General features: G+C 49.9%; 1 protein-coding gene across 1 annotated transcript in view; it reads left to right on the plus strand.

Annotated features, from left to right (window-relative positions):
* The first annotated feature begins 722 nt into the window (after positions 1–722).
* LOC125943164 (adventurous-gliding motility protein Z-like) overlaps positions 723–17,698 on the plus strand; it is a 59,411-nt gene continuing 42,435 nt past the window's right edge. Inside the window, exon 1 of the mRNA XM_049661649.1 lies at positions 723–829. The gene's annotated coding sequence lies outside the window, so the exon portion shown is untranslated. The remainder of the gene's footprint in view (positions 830–17,698) is intronic.

The raw sequence follows: 17,698 nt of genomic DNA on the forward strand, positions 1-17,698 counted from the left end.
CGTTCTAAAAACGTGAAACGTCGAAAGAATGACACGTAATCTGACGTATATTCGATTAACTTTGCAGAACACATCATTAGCAGCTTCAGCCAACCTTAAACTCTCAAAAAGTTGTTCACTGCCATATAGTTCGTTCGTCTGCTGTAACGATTTTTAAATTTCCTGTATGGGGTAGAGATAACACATAATGTTAATGAAATTGACTCTCCTCATAGCTCAGTCACACACAATTGCATTTTTTTGCTTCTTCAGTCAGTAACTGGGCCTGAAGAATGCCATTTTAGAATTGCGGAGAAGAATATAGTAAAATGACCATTACTTAAGGCGTAAAGCATCCGGACGTTAGAGTTCGTGTTGCCGAAGCACAGCGCATGGGCGTGGCGTTCTCAAACACGCGCGTAATTATCAGAGTTTCAACAACTGTTTAGTGCGTGAAAGTATGTGAACGCGGTTTCACAGGTTCATTTACGTACTACCTGCAGAATACTTTGGTTCGGCCGGTTTGTGAAGGATTGCAAATGTCTTTGGTCAGCAATGCATAGCAATTCGGTCGCTTCTGGTGTGCGCATTTTACAGGTGTGTGTAGCTGATGCACGGGTTCTGGAGACCATGAGCAACGTTTTCATACGTAGACAGTATTGATAATTTCAACAACGTGCCGGTCATTTTCGCAACACGTGAAATGTTTTTTATTTGTTTGGTTTATTAACAATGCCGTAGGGTGCAGAGTGAACTGGAAGAGACCACAGCCAGGAGGCAGGCAGAAGGCAACGCCATCAAGGCCACCATAGTGCAGCTGGAGGAAGCAAAGGCCACCCTCGTGGCAGAGGTGTCGCAACTGAACAACAGGAGCACGCAGTTGAACATTCGCATCTCTGGACTCGAGAACGAGCTGCAGCTGACGAAGACCACAACTGCCACGCTTGATTCTCGGCTTTCTATATATTCAAGCAAGCTACTCTGAAACGCTTCGCCAACAGCTCGCCGACAAGGACCAGGAGATTGCTGCACTGCTTAAAAGTTGCGGCAATCTGCTGCACTACTTAAACCTGCATAAAAGTTGTCAAGGTGCCATAAGCATCAAATTGTGTGCCAGCGGAGTATTTGTCAAAAATTACCTAAAAGTCATCCAATAACATAAATCTCTTAAAAAACATTACAGCCTGCAAACTTACCGATAAGACGTGTGTCAACCACACCTAAATGCAATGAGCATTTCAAGTGTCCCGTGTGTAAGCGCGTATAAGGGACGACCCGATTTTCGAATAAAGAAGTTGAATGTTGCGCTATGTGTGCCTCATCTTATAACCTATCGCCCTCGTCTTCACCTAGACACAGGGTCTCCCATGCCTACTAGCTGGAGACTGTCCAAAATGGCGGCCCGCAAGACTTGTTCACTTGACTAAAGTACGCACGAGAGATTCTCAACAAACTGGAAGGGCGACCTACGAGGAGCATCTGCAGGGAGCGCAGGATATAAGACTGAATGAAAACTGGGGTTTTACGAGCCAAAACCACGATCTGATCATGAGGCACGCTGTAGTGGGGGACTCCGGAATAATGTTGACCACTGGGGGATATTTCAACTGCGCCCAATGAACGGGAAACGGGATTCTTTGCCATTTCTACCTCCTCGAAGTGCGGCCGCCGCGGCCGGGTTTTGATCCCGCGACCTCGTGCTTAGAAGCGCAAAACCTTAGCCGCTAAGCCACCTAGGCGGGTACAGGTTATCAGATGATCCGATCTCATTTTCTACGTATTTCATAAAACTAGTTGTGAATAAAAAACAGCCTGTTCTATTGTCATGCGATGCACGGCTCTCATTTGGAGAGAGAGATTGAACTTTAATGATGCCAGCAATTCACGAGGGCGGACGCAGCCTCCCTCCGCCTAGCAGACGGCCGAGATCCCCTGGGTCTCAGCGGCTGCCTCGGGTAGCTGGACGGCCCAGACCTGGTCTTGCCCACTGCTGCCAGTTTTGAATTTTGCGGCCCTCGAAAGGAGCCGCCTTCGAACATGCCCATAGAATATGTGGCAGATCCGCGCTACATTTACATAATTTGCATTGATCGTTGTATTGCCCTGGATAGAATGTACTTCAGGCCACCGGGTTTGGATACATGTTTGTTTGCAGGAGGCGCCAGGCCACCGCCTGTTTCCTGGTTAGCGCGGGATGAGTTGGTGGGTACCGGGCCCTTCCCAGCCGATAGTAATCGGTTATTTCTTTGTAGCTGACCATGCGGTCTCCTCTCGTTCCCGGCCGGGCGGGCTCACTTGCTCGGCGAGTAAGTCCTCGAGCTACGTTGTGAGCCGCCTCGTTGCCGGGGAGAGAGGAGTGCGCGGGTGTCCAAATAATTTGGATCGTCCCGCGATGACGGTCGCTGTTACTATTTAGAATTTTGAGCGCCTCTGGCGAGATGCGTCCTTTTGGGAAATTATGAACTGCAATTTTTGAGTCACGATAACTCTCGCTTTCGTGGAAGCCACCGCTAATGCTATGGCGGCTTCCTCCACAACTTCTGCGTTGTCCGTTCTCACGGTGCCGCTCGCGAAGGGTTCTCCGTCCGCGTTTACCGCTACTACAGCCATCCCTTTGCGTTCTCTGTACTCCGCGGCGTCTACGTAGGCCAGGCCCTTTACGTCATGGTATTTGCGCTCAATCATGGTGGCGTGCCCTTGCCTCTCGTCGCTCCTTGTGGTGCTCCGGGTGCATGTTCTTGGGCAGTGGAGGAATTTAAATTCCCTCCTCGTCTCTAGTGGAATGCTTAGTTTGGGGCCGTGTTGCGCTTCATATCGAAGTTGAGTTTCTGTAGAATGTGTCACCCCGTTGGGGTTTGTGTGAGTTATTCGTATTGGGCGGTAGTGTGCGCCTCGATTAGTTCGTCAAGCGTGTTGTGTAGTCCCAACTCTAAGAGTTTGTCGTTGGGTGTTGTGACTGGAACACCAATTGCCTGTTTGAAAGATCGTCTGATGATGCATTGCATCTTCTTTTTTTGTGCTACACCAAATGTTAGGTACGGTGCCACATAGACGACGCGGCTTAAGAGGAAGGCCTGCACTAAACGAATTAGGCTGATCTCCATCATGCCGTAGTGTCTATTGGCAATCCGTTTGATTAGCCTTTGTGTTTGCTGTGCGCTGTTCTCTAGCGCCTTGATGGTACCGAGGTTTCTGCCTTCCGCATGCAACCGGAGTCCTAGGACTTTTATTTGGTCTACGATAGGTATTCGGGCCCCCGTTCACTTTGATGTTAATGTTCGGTGTTCCTCCGTATTGTTTCCTGGTCGTAGGGTACACCAGCAGGAGTTCGGACTTTTGAGAGGAGCAACTGAGCCCCTTCTCTGCCGCGTAGCGTTCGACGGCCTCCGTGGCCTGTTGGAGGGTTTCCCCGATTTGGCGTTCGCTGCCGCCTGTCACCCACAACGTTATTTCGTCGGCGTACAGGCTGTGGTTGAGGCCGCGGATCTTTCTGAGCATTTTCGGCAGGCCGATCATGGCCACGTTGAAGAGAAAGGGGGACAATACCGAGCCTTGCGGCGTTCCCCTACTACCCAGTTTTATGTCATCCTGACTTGATGTCTCCTATCGTGATTTGAGCTGTGTGGTTCGAGAGGAAGTCCCGGACGTAGGTGTAAGCCTTGCGACCTACCCCCGAGGTCGTAGAGGTTCCCTAGGACCGCTTTGTGCGTAATATTATCGAAGGCCTTGGTGAGGTCGAGCCCTAAGATGGCTTTCAGTCCCGTTCCTCTGCCCCGCGCGTCGAGGATTTGATGTTTGATTTGGAGCAGGACGTCCTGCGTCGACAGTTTCGGCCTGAACCGAAACTCATTTGGAAATTTCGCTCTATTTTGGGATGTAAGAATTGAAATAGAGGTGATCAATAAAAGATTTATTCCCTGAACAACTTTACAGTTCGTAACATTTACAAGTCTCCTTAGGGTATGTGGGTAAAAATCAGAACAAAAGCGGAATTCTGAACATGTATGCTTGCAAATAAAATTCCAAGCAAACGAATGCAGAGATGATGTTTTGGCTGTACGCGCATGCAACACGCACCACTGCATAGAGCACAGCAAAGCTAATATGGCAGACGAACAGGGACGTAATGCTGCGTATACGCACACTGTGTCCCGTGCTCTACCTTGCGGCCAAGAGCACACGTGCATAACTCAATATGGCTGCGTTTCATCTGCTACAATTGATCCTCACATGGCTGTTAATTAATTTCAGCGACCTGTGATCCCATGCGCACTTTGACATAGAGAAACTTTCTCTTTTGCAATGGTTGGGAATTTTGCTTTTAGGGTACAACCGTTATTACGGGGATCAATTGGCTCGCGCTATACGGGTAATTTATTAAATGCTTACTACTATCGGAAGTGAGATGCACGCGCGTGCACGGATGCACGCACGCATTCGCACAAGTACGCATGCACGTAAGCGCGAACGTCAAATGCCCACTAGCACACGCCCAGATTCGCACAATAGAAAACGGCATAATGATGTTTTGAATAACAGAACATTTCACGTTCTCGTTCACTGAGGCTTTCGCAATCTGTTGGCACAAATCTAGCTAATCAGTGCGTTTTGTTTCCTAACATTGCTGGCCACTTGTGCGACATTTTCGAGAAAGAAATACTACTTGTGCATGCAGTTGTGGCCTCAGCTTTGTACTTCGAGGCAGTGCTTCTTCGTTCTTACGAATCTGGACACACATGGCCATTGTCGCATCAATAAGTATTTTGAACGTGCACTTCAGCAAGGTGGCGGAAACGCTGACTGTTTCCGCCACCTTGCTGTGCATTTCGAGCACGTAACGGATGTGGTAAACATCAAACTCATCCATGTCCTCTATCCAGAAAACAAGTACGAGTCGTTTTGTCAAGCAGAAACCTTCATAATCACGGTGAAAGCCCATTTCTTTTTTGCCGGTGCACTTCGCAGCGACCATCGGCCGAAAGCAAGCGCTAAGTGAAACTAAACGATAGAGAGAGAGAGAATAAACATCTTTATTAAGATATTATTTTAAGAGTTGTCTTCGGGCGGGTCTCCCCTTTCCAGGAAACCATAGGTTTTTGCCGCGTCCACGGCCCTAACTACCAGCTGGCGCTGGCTTGCGAGGGTGGAGCTGACTGGGGCACTCTCCCAAACTCAGGTGTGTGGTATGGATTGGGTGATTCTCTAAGGGGTGATTCTGTACAGCCCCCTACCTTGTGGTAGAGAATGCCCTGTGCTCCACAAAAGTGGCAAAGTGGAGAGGACATGTAGGGGGTGAAGTGGTAGTTTCTAGATGGGTGGGGGAAGGTTTTGGTTTGCAGTGCTCTAAGAATGTGGTCATTACCTTTGGTTAGTTTTTTATGCGGGGTCGGAAATATTCTTCGTTGCAACCAATAGTGCATATTGATTTCCTGATAAGAGGCTAGAGGGTGTGGTCGCCAGGGCTCCTCCGTTGTGCCAGGGGCTCGGTTAGTGAAACCTCGAGTCGTGAGATGAGCCATCTCGTTGCCTGGGATTTCATGATGCGCTGGCGCCCACACAATCTTTACTCGTCTCTTGGGGGGGTCCCTCTGGAGTGTTTTCCAGGAGGTTCGGTGAATTCTACCGTAAGAGTAATTGCGGCACGCTTGTTGGGAGTCTGTTATGACGGCGTCTGCGGTGGTCTGTGCGATCACCAAGGCGATGAACACTTCCACGGCGATGACGGGGTTGTCATTGCGGATGGAGACGCTTGTCAGGTGTTCTTGACTTACGATTACGGTGGATGTGGTGGTTCTCCTGCCGCGTCGGTGTAAGTGAATAGTGGATGGTTGCCGCACTGTTTGGTGACAGCTATAGCCCTTGCAGCCCTTCTTCCTGCGTTGTAGATAGGGTGCATGTTTCTTGGTAGTGGCTGAACCAGGATCTGGCTCCGTACGCACTTGGGTAGCAAGGTCGTCGTTTGGGGTTGATGCTGCAGCGGCGACTTAATGCCCAGTCTACTGAGAATAGTTCGTCCCGTCGTCGTGGTGGAAAGTCGTACCCGTTGATTGGCCAGGTGAGCCTCTATGAGTTCTTCGGTGGTGTTGTGGAGCCTTAGCTTCAGCAGCTTGTCGGTAGATGTACTGATTGGTAAGCCCAGAGCCCGCTTGTAGGCTTTGCGCAAGAGGGTGTCGATTTTCTTGATGTCGGTGGAAGAGTGCGTACGATACGGAGTAAGTGACTCTAGAGACAACGAAGGCTTGTACAAGGCGCAACGCGTCCTCTTCCCGAATGCCCCTTGTTTTTGATATTAATTTCGGAGCATGTGCGTGACTTGTTCGACCGTCGAATTTAGTCTGTTTATAACGATGGTGTTGGTTCTGTTTTGCTGGAAGTTCATTCTGAGCACCTTGATGCTGGGAGCGGGGGAAATTACGTGTCCTTCCAGGTGGATGCGTATGGTAGGTGAATCTGGTTTGAGCTTTTTGCCGGGAATGACTACTAGCAGTTCCGACTTCTGAGGGGCACAGGCCAGCTCACACCCCTTTGCATAATTGTGAACGACGTCCGCCGCGGCTTGAAGCCTGTCCTCCATCTCCCCCATGGAGCCCGTAGAAGACCAGATGGTAATGTCATCTGCGTAGAGCCCGTGTTGTATCCCTAGGATCTCGTGGAGCAGGGAGGGCAATCCAATGCGGGCGATATTGAAGAGGAGGGGGGACATGACCGCTCCCTGTGGTGTTCCGCGGCCTCCAATCAGGAAAGGATCCGTGGCCTCATCTCCTATTTTCAAGACAGCATTGGGGTCCGTCAGGAAATTCTTTATATAGTTGTACGTCCTAGTGACACAGTCTAGTATGTTGAGATTGGAGACTACGGTGGTGTGTTTTATATTGTCGAATTTCAGATCTAATGCAAGGATGGCCGAGGGTGAGTTTAGTGTGGCGGGTGTCATTTCCTATTCTTTGATTTGCAGCAGTACGTCTTGGGTTGAGAGATGCGAGCGAAATCCGACCATCAAGTGTAGCAGTTTGCTTTCTTCTTCCAGGTAGGTTTGTAGTCTGTCCAATACTATGTGTTCCAGCAATTTGCCTATACAGGAAGTAAGGGAAATCGGTAGCAAGTTTTGGATGTTGTGGGGTTTTCCAGGCTTTTGTATGAATCTGACCTCCGCAGTCTTCCATTCTTGTGAGATTGTGCCGGATCTCCAGATGTTGTTGAGATGTTGCATGAGTTCTAATATGGACAGGTCGTCGAGATTTGGCAGGATTTTGTTAAAGATTTGATCTGCTGCCGGGGCCGTGTGCTTGCGGAGCTTCTGTGTAGCTGCAGTGACCTCACACAGTTGGATATCATCGTCCATCCCTGCGTTAGGCTTGCCCGAGTACGGTGGTGGGAGCTCCGTGGGTTGTTTCGGCATATATCTGTGCTTGAGAGCCAGCAGATCTTCCAAGCTTCCCGGTAACTGATGTATTATTTTGACCATTTCGTGGTGGGATTCAGTTTTTGAATTACTGGGATTTTTAGGTACCGAAGGAGTCTCCAGGTCTTGGATTTACTGAGCGTGCTGCGCAGACCATCGCCCAGATGAAGCCAGTTTTCCTTACACAGTGATGCTGCATATTCTTCGGCTTCCTCCGTGAGCAACGCAATTCGGCGTTTCAACTTCTTGTTATGTTTATGTTTCTTCCACCTACGTAGCAATCCCTTTCTAGCTTCCCAGAGGTGGAGTAGGTGGTTGTCTATGCTGGGAGTGATAGCGTTAGTTTGCAGTACTTTGGTGTGTTCTTTAACCTCGTCCCGTAGCTGTCGGGTCTAATCTAGAATGTATAGATTTGGTTCTGTCTCTGTACCGTTTGATCTGCCACCTCGCTTTTTCCGGAAGCTCGTCCAGTCTGTGAGCCTGGCTTGGCCCACTGTGACGCTATAATCTCTGCCCGCAACGGTGGTCGCGATGATGGCATGGTCACTTCCTAGGTACTCAATCAGATGCTTCCATGTGGTGCGAGGTATCTTTCTAGTGAAGGTAAGGTCGGGAGCTGTGTCCCTGGTGACGCTCGTTCCTATTCGTGTTGCAGTCTTCCGATCAGTGACTAGAGACATATCGTGCTCATCTATGAGCGTGTAAAGCTTGTTCCCTCGTGGGTTCGAGTAAGCATAGCCCCAGAGCATGTGAGCCGCGTTGAAGTCGCCCGTGACGACCAACTGGTTGTTTCCTGTTTTATGTATGGCTTGTTCAATTACATTTTGCAGGACTAAAGGGGGGCATTTCGGCCTGTAGTAGACATTCAAGTGAAGAGGGGTGTTAACGTTTTCGTGTCTTGTGGGATGATTTCGATTAGAATACGGATGGAGGTTGTCTGTTTGAGGGGGTGGTGGATCGCCACGACCTTTTTGCTCACTAAGGTGTGGAGGCTGTTGTCTACATCTTTGCTGTAGACTTTGTATCCAGGTAGTTTAGCTACGGTATTCGTTTCTTACAGTGCAATCACGTGCGGGAGGCGCTGATCCGAAGACGCTAAGTATTCTATGAGCATGCCTTGCTTGTTTTTTGTATCCGCGACAGTTCCATTGCCATATTGTAATATTCTTCCCACGAACTCTGGACGAATTAGGCTGATCGATCTTGGTTATGCGCGGTTTGACCTGTGGCGAGGTCAGCATTTACCGTGTCAGCGCTTCTCTTGGCCTTGCACACTTCAAGGACAGTCACCCGCTCCTCCAGTCTCATCAGGTGGGAAGCTATTTGCTGTAGTGTTTCGTTCACCTGCTGGTTCTGTGCTTGTTGGGATGCAATAAGCTTTGTATTCGATGCTGGACCTGTTGGTGTTGTTGCTGCATTTGTTGACTTTGGGCTGCCAGAATAGCCTTGATTTCTTCTGCCTCGCCCTTCGTGGCGTACTGTGTGGGGAGCGCGGCCGGTTGAGCATGTGCAGGCGGGAGAGTTTTAACTGGGGGGTCGGGTGGTTGCGATGCCTTAATGGGTGTGTCATTGGGACGGGGACGTTTCTCGGGTGGGGGTGAAAGCGCCGCGGGGGCGGGGGTTTGTTTGGCTGCCTTTGTAGTCGTGTCCTAGAGTGTCAAGCTAAGGGAAGCTAGCTCTCTTTTGAGCAGCGCATTCTCTTCCGCAAGTCTGGCGACTGTTTGTCACAGTGTATCCTGAGCTATGGGAGATACTGCCCTGTTTGTGATAGTGTATCCTGAGCTTTTGGAGATACTTCCCCAGCCCAGCTCACCTGTGAAGTTGACTGCTGCGATCTGCTACCTCCCCTCTCGTCTCTGTGTGCTGAGGGCCCATTGTCGAGAAGTGGACCTCCGTCTCGAATTGGACCTTTGCCCGGAGCAGCTCTTGTCCCTGCGGGATTGCCGGGTGGGGTCCCTGCTTAGCCTCGAACTGGACCTGGAGTGCCCTTGCAAACCCTACACACCCGGCGAAGGGGTCCTGGAACTCCGGGCCGGCTGCGGTGACATTTGGGCGGCAGGCTTTGCGAGAAAGCAGGGCCACGAGATATGATTACCAAGTGGGTAGTGCGAAAGAAATTGTCGAGGAGTGGCTATGGCTCGCGTTATTACCTGAACGTTCCTTTATAGCGGACATGCCCTTCACAATTGATGCTGCTTCGTTGCTCTGAATATACCCGCGTAGTTGCCGCCTCTTGCTGCACTCTTAATGTACCTAAGTCTTTGGAGTACCTGCCTCCAATCTTTGCTTAAACGTTGCAGCCATACATCTTGTTGGAGGGACTTGCAAACAGCCCATGTGGGCTCAGTGGCTGTGCCTCTAGAGTGTCCACTAACCCGCTGCTCATCGCCATTCAGGTGTTCATCGAGGAAATCATCCTGACGCTTCTCCGTGCTCCGGCCATGCCCGCTCCCTCGTGCATTCGAGTTGCGTGCGCATCATGGCCCCACGCAGACGATGACCCTTTGGCGATTACGATGCATCTTCGCGTAACTACTGTCAGCGCCGCAACTAAACAGACGGTATCACCCCCGCTGTCCCTGGTCCTCGGTCCGTCCAGTCAAGCACCATCGGCATCGACAGCCGCCTTCACGGCAGCTATAAAACTACCGCGTCTGTGCAACTCGTTTCGTGGGCTCAGTGGCTGTGCCTCTAGTGTATCCTTTAATCCGCTGCTCTTCGCTATGCAGGTTGATCCACCACGCAGTTTATTTGCTAAATGGACGAGCAATTACCTCGTGGTTCAGCTGCAGAGCCCTCAGCGTTTCTTTCCTATGGCGTGTGAGCGCTTTGCTGTTGCGCGTTTCCTGCTTCTGCAATCAGGCGATATTGAGCTGAATCCTGGGCCCGATACAATGCCAGTGTTAGAAGAACTAAAGAAACTATCTTCCAGGCAGTACAAACTTCTCTCGGAAGTCCAAGATCTTAAACATCAGCTCCTGGCAACTAATAACACCCTGATCGAACTCACTAAACGCCCAACAAGCCTTGAAACAAACTGCCAGTAAATTGAGTCGTTGAGGCAGCAGCTCGGTTCCGTGCAAACCGACACCGCTAAGCCGACACCGACAAGCTAAGATATGGCCCATCGGATTTGTAACCTTGAAACTCATCTTGGTGATGCCGATAACCGCTCTCGGCGCAATAACTCGATCTTTTATAGCATTTCGGATACTAACATATCTGAATCATTTGCTCAGTCAGAATAACTGGTCATTCGGCGGTGTTCTGACCACTAAAATGTTTTCATAGAGCCAAAGAAAATCGAGTGCGCGCATTGCGTTGGTCGATACATCCCTGGTCATAATCGGCCCATCGCTGTCAAACTTTCCTTCTTTAAAACAAAAGAAGCCATCTTGTCAAATGGCCGCAACCTTGAAAACACTTCGTACAGCATGGGTGAGGATTTTTCTAAGTGGGCAAAGAACGCGCAAAAACATGTAGTCACCTTTGCAGGAAGCCAATCAGTTTCTTTTTCTGTTTGCTTTAAAACATTATTCATAGGTTCAAAGCGCTACATTTCTGATTAAGCATGCCAATCAGTGAAAGATCTATAGCTACCGCGTTGTCACCAGCAATCGTCTCGACGTACTTTGCCTGCCCCCCGAGAATATTTTCAATCTCGGTTAATTTTACTGACATAAGAAGCTTCCTACCGAAAAGAGAAGAAGTATCAGATCTAGTATCTTCGTCTGGCAGTGATCTACTATACTAACTGAAACATGCCTTACCAATGATATCGCTGACAGTGAAGTTCTTAGTAAACTACCGAATTTCGATGTTTTACGTAAGATAGGCAGGGTACTCGGGGCGGGTGGCCCTGTTATTGCAGTGAAAAATCGTCTAATGTGCTCCACACTCCAAGTAGCCACTGACGTAGAAATTCTATGGCTTATAGTTTGTGCTACTCCGCAGCTACTACTGCTCGATATCTACTATCGTCCCCCCCCCCCCCCCCCAACAGTAATCCTGACTTCCCCCGCGATCTCAATAACACCTTGAACCATTTAACAAAAAACTCCCAAATGCTTGCATCTTGCTTATTGGGGAGTTCACTTACTCCCTTGTCAATTGGTCAAATTATTCTAGTACAATTACGAGTATGACAGGAGCTGATCAATTCTTAGACACTCACCATAATTTTAACCTCTCCCAGATGACAACAGAGCCAACGCGTGCAACTCATGGCAGTGCTAACATCCTGGACATCATACAAACCACTCATCCTGAAACATGTCCTCCATTAGCTCCCTACGCGAAATAAGTGATCACACAGTGATTCATGCTGTTTTCTCTTTTTCCCCTAGAGTACATGATTCTGATCAGAAAACAATCCGCCTGCACGTAAAGGGGAATCATACCACCATAACCAACGAACTAGCCACATTTCATCTATCATTTGAATTGGGTTTTTAAAATCGCTCGACACAAGAAAACTGTTTGCTATTCCAAAATAAGATGACTAACATCGCTGCGATGTTTATACAAACTACCTTCTTCGCTCTTATCGCAACAGACCATGGTTCACGAACGCGCTAAAAATTGGAAAGCAAAAAAAAAAAACCCATCTATTTCGCTCCGCCAAATATAGGCCAAGCCCTAGCTCCGGGCAAAAATACTAAGTATCTGAACGCGCCTACTTGATAGCTGTCCGGCAACAGAAGCACTCATTTTTTTCATTCAGACCTAGCGCGCATGCTCAGCACTAACCACCAAAATATTTTGGCAGGTAATCAATCCCCAGTCATCTCATGGTGTTGAAATTTCGAAAGATGGGGAAATTTTACCTTATATTGTAACGGTATTTCGAGGAGTAAAATACAAAAACTGGTTTATTAAGGGCGAACCTGTGCCCTGCAACTAACTATGTACACGAAGAGTTTTCAAGAACGTTCCACACGAGCGTCTCTTCGCCGAAGGCACTTCTTTCTCTTCCAGTGATCGTCCGCGCCCCTGTCTCGTGCGCGTGCACGAGCGGCATACATTGCGCCACCCCACGAAACCAAGCAGGCGCGCGAGAGGTAGCAGACGCTCTTGACACACAGCTCGCTGGCTACCGTCGTAGAACACATGTTTAGGAACAGACTTGCGGCATTATTCCCCCTCCCAATAAGCATCGTCCCAATGCAGGCAGGAGGGTAGCTAAGTTTGTCGGAGGCTTTTCGTTATCGCTCGTAATAGGGCTTCATGCGGACTATGTGGACGACGTCAGCAATGTTAGGGCGTTTAGTGCGCTTGTTTCCACTAGGGATTACTTCGTAAGTCAGGTCGCTTAGTCGACGGATAACCTCATAAGGGCCAAAGTACCGTCGTAGTAGCTTTTCTGAGAGTCCGCGACGTCGGCGTCACGTCGAACTAGTGTCCATACCCACACCTTGTCACCCGGCTGGTACTGAACTATTCGGCGGTGCCTGTTGTAAGAACGTGCATCCTTGCATTGTTGATGGCGTAATCGGCATCGTGCCAACTGGCGGGCTTCTTCGGCTCTTTGTAAGAACTCGTCAACGTCGCACGGGTTGCCGTCGTCATTATCTGCTGGCAGCATGGCATCCAGCGTTGTTGTGACGGTGCGCCCATAGACAAGTTCAAACGGAGTGACACGAGTGGACTCCTGTAGGGCCGTGTTGTAGGCGAATGTAGCGTAGGGCAGGATCTCGTCCCAAGTCTTATGTTCGATGTCAACATACATTGACAACATGTCAGCAATGGTGCGGTTCAGGCGTTCCGTCAACCCGTTTGTTTGGGGGTGGTATGCAGTGGTTTTTCTATGACTAGTGTTAGTCATCGTCATCAAGCACTTCATCAACTCAGCTGTAAATGCTGCACCTCGATCTGTTATGACAACCATTGGGGCACCATGTCGAAGCACTATGTTGTGAACAAAAAAACTTGGCAACTTCGACGGCCCTTCCCCGCTCCAGGCAGCCAGTTTCAGCATATCGTGTCAAATAGTCGGTCGCGATAACGATCCACCTCTTCCCTGATGACGATGTGGGAAATGGTCCAAGAATATCCATCCCAACTTGTTGAAATGGAGTCTTAGGTGGGTCTATGGGCTGAAGAAGACCAGCTGGCTTTACGGGTGGTGTTTTACGCCTTTGAAATTCGCGACATGTCTTCACGTAGTGCTGTACTGACGCTAATAAATTCGGCCAATAATACTTTGCATGGATTCTAGCGAATGTTCGGGTGACACCCAAGTGGCCTGATGATGGGTCATCATGGCAGGCTTCTAATATTTCAGGCCACATAACTGACGGTACGACGAGTAAGAACTTTTCATTGTTGTTTTGGAAGTTTCTCTTGTAGAGTGCGTCATCTCGGAGGCAGAATGAAGATAATCCTCTCTTAAACACTCCTGGAACTTGAACGTTATGCTCTTCGAGATACTTTATGAGTGGGAGCAAATCTGCGTCGGCCCGTTGATGCTCGGCGATTTCCGCGGCTCGCATAACACAAAGGATGGGAAATCGTCGTCTTCGGAAGGAGGAGAGCCGACCGGTGCGCGTGACAAGCAATCAGCGTCGTTATGCTTTCGCCCAGACTTGTACACATCGGTAATATCGTATTCTTGGAGTCTGAGGCTCCACCTCGCAAGTCGTCCGGATGGGTCTTTCAAGCTTGCCAGCCAGCACAGTGAATGGTGGTCGCTGACTGCATGAAACGGCCTGCCGTAGAGGTATGGTCTAAACTTGCTGATGGCCCATATGACTGCCAAGCACTCCTTCTCCGTCGCAGAATAGTTTCTTTCAGCTTTTAAAAGAGTGCGGCTAGCGTACGCTATGACTTTCTCTTCTCCATTTGCCACTGAACCAAAACTGCGCCAAGACCCAGATTGCTTGCATCTGTGTGGAGTTCTGTGTCAGCGGTCTCGTCGAAGTGGTCCAGGATTGGCGGGGATTGCAAACGCTTCTTTAATTCTTTGAAAGCAGTGTCTTGTTCGGTATGCCATACGAAGGTTATGTCTTCTTTCGTGAGTCTTGTTAGAGGTTCCGAAATTTTTGAGAAATTTTCTAGAAATCGCCTGTAGTAAGCGCATAAGCCCAAAAATCGACGCACCTTTCTTATATCGTGGCTTTGGAAACCCTGCGACGGCTGCAGTCTTCTCGGGGTCTGGCCCAATACCTTGAGCGCTGATGACGTTACCCAAGAAACGAAGCTCTTCAAATCCAAACTGGCACTTTTCCGGTTTGATTGTCAAGCCGGCCGACTGGATAGCCTGGAGCACTGAACGTAGCCTCTCCACGTGCTGCTCGAACGTTGAAGAGAATACCACAAAATCATCCAACTAGACTAGGCATGACTGCCATTTGAGACCCGACAGGACACTGTCTATCATGCGCTGGAAGGTCGCTGGCGCGCAACAGAGGCCGAATGGGCGTGCTTTAATTAAAACTCATAAAGTCCGTCCGGAGTAACGAATGCTGTTTTTCATGATCTCTTTCGTCTACTTCAATTTGCCGATATCCGCTTTTTAAATCCAATGAAGAAAAAAAAAGTTGCAGTGGCTTGGCTCGGCTATGCCAGGATATACGTAGCGTTAGCAAAGGTTCAGCTGATTATTCTTAGCTTTCCTGGTTGTCTAGATTGTCAAGGATTAGCTTGATTGTCATGCTTACTGCTGCTCCAATGACACACACGCGGTGCGGTATACGTATTATGTGGTACATGTATTCATTCCTCCTACGCTCAACCGCTAATTGCCAGGCAACTACTTCGGGATCCGATGAGTCAAGCTTCTCCGTTCTTCTGCGCTGTTGAGCAGCATTTGCGCTTTCCTTCTCCATGGCTATACCACACTGGCAAACGCGTCAGAAGCGCAGAGGCGCCAGCGCAGTCAGACGGCGACTGCACAGCGAGAGCGCGCCGGCGCCAGTGCGTCTACCACGGCTACGACGTCACTCCTCTGGAATGCGCAGACCGGCAGCGGTGAGTCGCGCGCGGCGGCGGCGGAGTGCGCGAGAGGTGCCGGCTCCGGTGGCTCCGGTGCGCAAGCCGTGTGACATCACTGATCCTTTCGCATGCGCAGCACGGCTCTTGATGTGCCGCACGAAATAGGCTTGGCTAGGCCAGTGTAGCTAACGCTACAAAATACTTTGCATTACGCAGCCGGTCCAAGGTGTCATCGATACGTGGCAAGGGGTAGACATCACGCTTGGTGACGCTGTTCAGTTTCCGGTAATCAACACAAAATCTCATTGTGTTGTCCTTTTTCCTAACAAGAACTACCGGGGACGCCCATGGGCTGTTGGACGGCTGAATGACATCATCCTGAAGCATCTCTTGCACCTGATTCTTTATGATCTCCCGTTCTTTCGGCGATACTCGGTATGGGTGGTGGTATACAGGTCTGGTTGCTTGATCTGTTATTATACGGTGTTTAACAACCTGCGTTCTCCGTTCTCTTGAGGAAGTAGAGAAACACTCTGCAAAAGCACCTATGAGGTCTTGTATGGTTTTCGCCTCGGCTGGCGATAGGTGTGGGCTTATTGCAACTGCTGCTGTGGCCTTATTCGTAGTTTTCGCAGGAGGTGGCTCCGACTTCAGGGTACATAAGCTTGTCACTGTAGTAAAACTGTGCAGGAAGGCGATGGCAGTGTCCTTCGCGACATGCTGAAGTTCATTTCCGAAGTTTGTCAGCAATAGATCGGCAAGCCCATCGCGTAAGCGGATAATGCCCCTAGCAATGCAAATACCTTTCTTCTGCAATAGCTCGACATTGCCGTCCACTATACCCTCGGAGTCAACGAATGCTTGATTTCTGACGCGAACCAGTACACTGCTTCGTGGTGGCACAGTTACGTCGGCGTCAAGAACTCGCAAGGCAGTGTAGTCCGGTTCCTCAGGCTCCTCCATGTCAATGGCCAGCTTCGTAGAGAAGGAAACGCTAGAATTCTGCAGGTCAATTATAGCACCGTTTGCGTGCAGAAAATCCATACCGAGTATAACGTCTCTCGAACAGTCCGGAAGTACTACGAATTCGGTAACGTAAGTTACACCTCGGATCAGAACTCTTGCAGTGCATATTCCTAGAGGATTAATGAGGTGACCCCCAGCTGTACGTACGTGCGGTCCGTTCCACGGCGTCAAAACTTTCTTTAGCTGTTTTGCAAGTGCGTAGATTACAACTGAATAATCAGCACCCGTGTCTACTAAAGCATTCGATTCATGTCCATCCACGGCAATAAGTTAAGTCTGAAGAAATTTTCTGCGTACTTATCGTAGTCGTCGCTTTCTGCTTGTCGCTACTGCACTGCAACATTGACGGAGGATCTTCGCTTTGTCGAACGTCAGCGGCCTTGCCTCCCCAGGTCGCTGGCTTTAGTTTTCCGGGCGCGGGCTTTTTGAACGACGCCTTGGGGAACTTGAAAAGGGTCGTGGGCTTGGTGATCGGTAGTGAGCGGGCGCTGGTGACCGTGACTGGTGTTGGTAACTAGCAGCTGCAAGTTGACGTCGCGACAAGTAATCTTCGATATCTATGGGTCTTTACCCATTGCGGGGGCAAGGTGCATTGACAGCGAATCCACGAAGGCCGCCTCGCCGACATGGGCACCATCTGTACATGTGTCCGGCCTCTCCGCAATGGAAGCAGAGCGGCGTCCTGTCGGGTGTGCGCCACACGTCGCTTTTCCGTGGTCTGTACTCGTGGTCTGTACTCGTGGTCTGTACTCGTGGATCTTTCTCCCTGGAAAGATGCACTGCGGGGAGCCGGTGGGCGTGCACTGAGGGCTGCGACCGATGCAGTCTGCACGGCAGGCTGACGCACAGCGTCAGCGTATGTTGGTACGCGGTTTTCCTGCAGTGGTTGCCCGAGTGAAACAGGCTGCACCTCCGGTTGCGGTTCTAACATGGCATGCCTAACTTCATCCTGAATGACGGCGGCCAGCGAAGAAACAGTCGACGCGACTTGCGGTTGCTGCAGCTTCCGAAGCACTTCTTTAACGATAGTTCGCACGAGCTCTCTCAACGCTTCGGTGTTGCCCATGCCTGCCGAAAGAACGTTCACAAGGGCGCTGCTGACATCACGGTTGTAGTGGCGGGCGCGCTGCTGCAGGGCCTTCTCTATCGTCGTCGCCTCGGTGCGAAACTCCGCAACAGTACGTGGCGGGTTGCGAACCAACCCGGAAAATAGCTCCTCCTTCACGCCACGCATAAGATGGCGCACTTTCTTCTCCTCGGACATGTTTGCATCGGCACGTTTGAACAGACGGGACATGTCCTCGATGTACGTGCCGACACTCTCGTTGGTGCGCTGGTTCCTGGCTTGCAGAGCATTCT

The sequence above is a fragment of the Dermacentor silvarum genome, chromosome 1 (assembly GCF_013339745.2).
Source record: "Dermacentor silvarum isolate Dsil-2018 chromosome 1, BIME_Dsil_1.4, whole genome shotgun sequence".
NCBI classification, from domain to species: domain Eukaryota; kingdom Metazoa; phylum Arthropoda; class Arachnida; order Ixodida; family Ixodidae; genus Dermacentor; species Dermacentor silvarum.